The sequence below is a fragment of the Poecilia reticulata genome, chromosome 16 (assembly GCF_904066995.2).
Source record: "Poecilia reticulata chromosome 16, P_reticulata-male-v2, whole genome shotgun sequence".
Taxonomy (NCBI): domain Eukaryota; kingdom Metazoa; phylum Chordata; class Actinopteri; order Cyprinodontiformes; family Poeciliidae; genus Poecilia; species Poecilia reticulata.
This window is the reverse complement of record NC_088845.1, coordinates 11,105,480-11,112,885: the sequence shown is the minus strand read 5'-3', so window position 1 is coordinate 11,112,885 and position 7,406 is coordinate 11,105,480.

Sequence of the window (7,406 nt, the reverse complement as noted above, 5' to 3'; positions counted from 1 at the left end):
CCTAAATTAGATTACTTCTTTTAAAAAATATACATTTTGCTAATTTTATTGAGCAACAAAATTTTTTTCTTCTAGACATTTCACAGATCCTTCACTCATCTAACTGCATAAAAACTTCAAATCAGCTCAACTGCTCCTGTGAAACGGTGGGAAACCCGTTACCAACAACACATTGGTACTTGAACGGGCAACCTGTCGATCAATCTAGCCAGGTTGTGGTTACAAATGAGCCTCTTAATAGTTCACATCTGAGGAGCATCATCACTCTGAATGAACCCCAGGACAGAGATCTGTCCACCCTGCTTTGCTTCAGCTCCAACTCTTTTGGACTAACCAGTAAACAGTTTGGTGACAGCTGCATTGAGAGCTCAAGAGAAAATCAAATCCGAATGCCTGTCTTCATTGCCACAATTGGTGCTTTTCTATTCCTAGTATGCATCCTCCTGTTTATTGTCAGGTAGGTGAAGCTCCTCAGAATATAATTTGAAAAATGTTTATTTTTCAGTCAGAATTCTATGTATATAGCAGAAAAGAATCACGCTGTTTTATCTGTGTAACTACTTAGTTCTGCTTTTTCTGTTGCCTTCTTGACTAATGAAAGAAAAGAAGAACATCAGATGTCTTGCATATTTTTCAGGTTTCAGAATACTCGTTTAAAACATAAAAGGATCACAGTTGATACGGATGCAGTTGCTGTAAGTCAACAGAAAAACGAGGTAGGCTGACTCTTATTGTGTTCAAAATGGTCTCTTGTTTTTATTTTTAACACATCCAGTGCTCATGTTTCCCTTCAAATTTTAGGAACAAAATCCAAATGAGGAGGCCATTTATGCTAACTCTGAGGAATTTCGTTAGTCAAGCCCCCCCCCACCCCCCCAACCAACCGCCCCTCCCCCCAACCTTTACCTGGAGCAGATGAAATATGCACCAGTCCTGTGACCACTGAGAATCAAGATGAATCTAGTAAAGTCACATGAAGTAAATGTGAAAATGTGATTTATGCCTGTGTGAATAGGTACAAAAAAAGGAACAAAACAAAGGAGGAAGACTTTCCTGACTTTCATGTGACGGACATAAAATAAACACCAACAAAACTTTTTAAAAAAATACAACTTTTCATTTGGAGAAAATTGAATCTAGCTTACTAAGTAGAGAAAAAAATCACATGCAAAATTAACCCATGATATGACATTTCTTTTCACATTAATGAAAAGAAATTAGTTTCATTTGGCTCTTTTCCAAATCAAAATGTACTTTTTGAAGGTTTATCAGGGCATAATCTTAGGTAGAAGTCCTGGTTCCCTGACTATGTACATAATGTCATGCTGTGTGCTGTTTTTCTGAGGGAAATGACTAAGAAAACACGTCTTTTTAATACAAATATAAGTCGATCGTAAAAATGTCTGTGTCTAGATCCACAGGCAGAGTCATAATTTAAACGTTTAAAAGAAACTCTGTCTAAAAAGCAAGAAAAGGATCCAAATGTATTTTGCCTCTGCATATCATGAGGAAGCTAATTAAGAAGGGTAAAATAATCTTCCGAGCTGCATGAAAGAATTGCCTTTTCAGATTGCCAATGTTGTTCCTTTTGTCCACATCCCCATAAGGGGTGCCAGGAGTTGTGGGGGATGCTGTATCTCAGTGCTTTGCAGCGTATGTTTTATGTGTTTTACTCATTCAATTAAGTGCTGTGTTGATTTCATATGTTTGCTTTCTATAAAAACCGTGCTGGGTTGGTCATTTTGTTTGGTTTAATAAAAATATCAATATCCTGCATGTCATTTTGAGTTGCAAGTGTTCATTCTTATTCACTCCCTGTATGAGTCCATGAGATTTATAAGAATTTACTGGTATTTTCTGCATTTTCTAGGTGCTGAACCTTTAAGTTCTTTTTTTCTTTTGCTAAAAATTAAAAGCCAATCACAATTATTTATGTACACTTCCGGGCACAGATTTGTGTGCTTCAGGTATTTTGTTTCCTTGTATTGGTGCCCTGGATATTTCCCAAACTTATGTAAACATTTTTATAAGCACTTTCATCAGCAAGTCAGATTTTAATTTATTTATTTTCTTCCTTCTTCTATGATTTCTTTGTTAACCCTGAATGTCGTTTTATCTTATCTTTTATGACTTTATGGTGGAGGAATCTAAAATTGTCATACATTCTTACATCCCATTTTTAGGACAGCTGCAGAACAAAAAATGATTATTTTACCAGTTGGATTAGTTTCTTACAATTGTGGATTTGTTAGTTTTTCAGGAACCACCTTTAGTTTGGTAGGTCATCAGTTGTGAAAAATGGCTCTGTGATCAAGAGCAAAACCCTCTGTGAATCACCTTTTATATGTAGCTAAGAGAAAACTGACTGAGAAAACTGAGAAAAAAGTCTCTTTGAAGTAACATGTATGCCTTACAGCTTGCAAAATATGGCATGATTCAAACATGCATCGTCTGGAAACTTTGCATTTTAATAATGGGTCAAGATAGGTTTTTGAAGTACTTTGTCTAATGTTTTGCAAAGAGTAAACCAAGAAAGCTTCTTTTTCAGGCGGTCTTGTTCTTCTGGTTAACTTCTTTAGACGCAGTCATTGGTCTCTTATTTAAGACTACAAGTGAGGGAAAGTGCATGCGATTAGGCTGTGGTCAAAACTGGTGGACTTAAAAGCAGCAACACACCAGTGGTTCATCACATATTCATGCAGCAGCTCATCTGACAAGGTAAGTGCTCTAGTACATGCATGTAGTGGATGAAATTCCAGTATAAAGCCTGCAGTTTCATCCTACAAATCAGATTATTTAACATCTGCTGAAGAACTTTATCATTAACGAATTTCCAGTGGCATGAGAAAATAATGTCTAGGCAAAAATGATTATGAACCCAGTCAACATGATCTGCTGAAATATTTCTACATTTATCGTGTTTTTAGGATCGTGAGCCACTGTCCACTGTGACCACTGTCTTCATGGGACCTGCTTGTCTGCTAAGACTGCTCTGCATCATCAGTGGTGGTACCGTAACCTAAATCTTGTACAGAAGAACCATTTTATGTTTGACACAGACTTTTTCAAGTAATGGATTCATTTGCATCTTGCTGACAGAACTTGTAACCAATGTGCAGTTATTGAAACTGAAATGTATTTACACACCCATATTTTCCATTAATATATGCAAATTCTCCAATTAAAATTAAAAAAATTATGTTAATTTTAAATACTATTTTTAATATTGCATTGTTAAATGTCATCATTTTATAAAATATCTAACATAATAATTGGGTTTTTATGTCATTTTCTTACTGCAAATGCTTCACATGCTGCTAAAAACAAATTTCTGGTTACCATTTATAATAGGCTTCCAGCTTTGCTTAAAAAATAAAAATTCCACTTCACAAACAACACACATCAAAACACAAAAATCTAAATTGGATCCATTTCCCATGCCAGTTCTCCACGAGGTCAGATGTTGGACCATCCATGTGCCGACAACAGTCACTGCAGTCGAAGGAAGCTGTGCTGTGGTGCCGTGTTTAACACAGTATCATCTACGTGTCATTTGGTACAAGTACCACAATATGAATTATCCCGTGGTATACGATCAACAATTTAATCGAGTGGAAGCCCAGTTCAGAGGAAGGACCTATGTGGTGGGTGAAGCTGCAGAGGGAAACTGCACCTTGAAGATCCAAGATGTGACGATGGCTGACAACAACCTGAGAGTTTATGTGTGGATCAACCCCGACTCTAAAGCCACCCAGAAATTTCATGATCAAACAGTTATTATTTTTGTTGGTATGTATATATTTAGAAATCCATATTTTGTTTGTTGAGTCTGAGGTGACATTCCACGTTAAGAACTGTCTGAGTTTAAGAGTTGCAAAAAAAATTGAAGATGTTACTCCATGCAGTATGTAATTCCAGAAATACTGATTTTAATACACATTTTTACATGTTCTTGTCTGGTCCGACATGCACATGCATAAATATACAAAATACCTCATTGCTGTCTGTACCAGAGTATCACATCTTAATGTGGATATGCCATCTTTTTTTTCTTATAACCTTTTACAAAGTTGTCTGATTTGTAGCTCACATCTGTTTCCAAAATTGAGAAAAATGTCTTTGAATGTAAGATAGTTTCTGTTAAAGATAGAAGTGATTAGACACACTCACGTACCTATAACCACTGATAAGTGGGGCCATCCTGTGTGGTCTGGCTGTTGATCTGTTTAACACTTTTTCTACAGTCAGTGCATGAGTAAGTGCTTCATGCTATTCTTTCCCTTGAATTTAAGACTATCTGTAGGGCTTGTTTTGACATAGTTATGTGGCAAAAAGTACTTTGAATAGATACTATTGTGTTTGGTGCTTAAGGCGACCACAAATAGGAAGGTTCACCACCTTTCCATGTTTTCTCCCTTTGTGGATGATGCTTTTGAATGCTTCTCTGTGTGGCTCGCTGAAGTTCTGAAACCTAAGAAATGGCTTTATTATCCTAGAACTTTGTTTATAATTTGTTGTTGAATTTCTGTAGTTCAGGGCATAATGCGCTGGTTTTTTTTACGTACCTCATGTTGTTCTATTTACAAAGTAACTTGAATTGACAGACTAGGCAATACTCTGGTATTTTGTTCACTAGTAAAACTGAACCAAAAAATGTGATAAATCACACTCCTTAGTTTTTTTTTAAAAAAGAGGGCAATGATATTTTCACATCAAGGATTCCCATTAAAAACTGCTCAGGAAAGTTTTTTGTTCTTACCCTGACTATATTTAATATGAAATCTTTTTAATTGTTTGAAATTTTAAAATTATGTTTTTCTCTTTAGCAGTGAATGATCAATCTGTAGTTTACTCTAACAGTACCTAAAAGATTAAAACACTTGTCACCCTTCAAACAAATTTACCTCAGCATTAATCTTAAAAAATGTATAATGTATTTTACAATTTGATTTACTCTCTCATTTCGATTTTTAGAGAGAAGAGACCCCATGATATCGGTCCAGAGTGTGATCCTGGAAGGAAGTATTTTCGAGGTCGACTGCAGCATAGAGCACTCCTGCCCGTATTCCCCTCCTTTAATTCAGTGGCACAGAAGCCAGTTTCTACAGAACTTCACTTCAGTGACATTCAGTTCAAAAAGAGGGAATCTATGGCTCTACAGAGAAACACTGCGGGGAACAGCTACTCTAGACATGCATAAAACCCAAATTAGATGTTCTGCTCAGTTCAGAACTTTGACCACAACAAGTCCTCAAATAACCCTCAGTGTTTTTGGTAAGTGAAAGTTAGACTGTAAGTTCAAATGAACTACAACACAAACATTTATTTACCTATCAATTTTATCATTCAAGATTTGTGTTTATCTTTTGCATCTACAGGTCAACCTGCCAATGTGAAGATAGAACTGGAAAAAGCCATGATAATAGAAGGAGGCAGTATTACTGCAAATTGCGCTGCTAATAGTTACCCTCTACCCCACACATACTCATGGATCATAAGGCAGATGGGTATTAACAGCGAAATAAATTCAACTCAGAGAATAATGTCCTTTCACAACATTACTAGAAATACTTCTCTGTCCTGCTTGGCTTACAATGACATTGGAGTGGGACAATCAGACTGGATGGATCTCCTTGTTCAGTGTACGAAAACAAATATATTTTTTAACGTTATTATTACTGGATAAAAGCATCACATATTTTTACAGCAAAATCTGACAATGTAGTATGGGCCGGATAGAGTCATTCTTAACAGGTTTTTGATCTAATATACAACGATGGTCTTATGATGTCTTTCCTAAATGTCAGAATAATCATTGATAGATAATGCTCAATCTTGTTTTTACTTTGTTCAAATTCAGACATGTATAGATATACATTTCCTTAGTATTTAGTTTAATCAGTTTTTATAATGTATCCCTTTTCCACATGATAGTTTGTTGGAATTTTGACCCATTTCTCCTGACAGAATCGGTGCAACTGTGTCAAAGCTACAGGCTGCCTTTGCTCATAGGAAACATTTTCAGCTCTATCCACCAATTTTCTATAATAGTGAAATCACTGCTTCCTAGTGATTTCTCCAAAGCAATGGCTTTGTTGCTATCATTTTAAAAAATATAAGTCAAGAGATTTTAGCTTATATTAAATGTCAATGATTTACTCCGTCTTTCCAGATGCTCCAGCCATACTTCCTGAGTCCTCATGCAGCCTGATGGAAGATCTTATGAGGTGCTTTTGCCACGCGGAGGCCTTCCCTTTTGCTTCCATATCCTGGGATATTGTTGAAAATGACTCTCATCTTTCATCAGTCACCACCAACTATACAACCAAGCCAAATGTAGTGTCTGGGGAAATTAATTTGCAAATATTAAACCAGGGCAGCGTAAGGTGCATAGCCTGGAATGAATTTGGCAATGACACCAAGCAGCTGATTTCAAACATTACGTCAGAAACATGTAAGTTAAATTCTTGGTGATGACTGTTTCGTTTTTGTCTATGTCCTATGTGAACGTATGTCTTCTTTTCTGCAGCTTCATCGCTTACATGGTTATGGTTGATGATTATGGGATGTATTTTGATGCTGGGATTCACATTTTGTATTAAGCGAAAATTGAACATGAGCAGGTTGGTTGTCTTTACTCCTTGTCTTTGAAAATGTTTACATTACAACTGATTGACAGGTCTTAGCTTGTAACCTTTTATGTTTTGGGTTTTTTTTCCTATGAGAATTTTAATTTAATTTGCAACATCAAAATTATACGTTCGCTTTATTCTGAAGGGCCCCACTGTCTCCCGCAATTGTCCAACTGGAAGAACGGTACTACATACCACTAAGGTAGAGAGAACTACTTTTATGTTTTACAAAATCAAACAACAAACCACAATTTAACCTAAGACAATAACTGAAACACATAAAAGAAAAACTTGTAAAAAAAAAAAAAAAGTACGATATCCTGACCCCAGCTTCAGTCTAACCTTCATTTCTGGCTCTGTGTTAACTTTCCTCTTTTGTTTTTTATTAGATTAGGAGACTCAGACACAAACCAACCGACACCTGAAAGTAACCTTGAGGAAAACACTTGGTCATGTGTTTATGACAATGACTTTTTGGAAGACGTGAGGACTTCAATGGAACTTCAGCAGCAGCAGAAAAAAGCATTTTGTGACAAAGAACATGAGAAAGAGCCAGACTCAAAGCTCATTTATGGACAGGTAAACCATTGATTTACAACATATTGGTTCTCATGCAGATTAAAAGATAATCCCTGGAAAGTGATCATATTCTCACTTTGAACAATATTCAAAACTTAATTTTCACTGAATGTTTAAAAGTATTTATCTCAATTGTTCATTTCTGCAGGTTGTATACGGCAACATAGACGATGACTCCTTTGAGAAAACCCATTA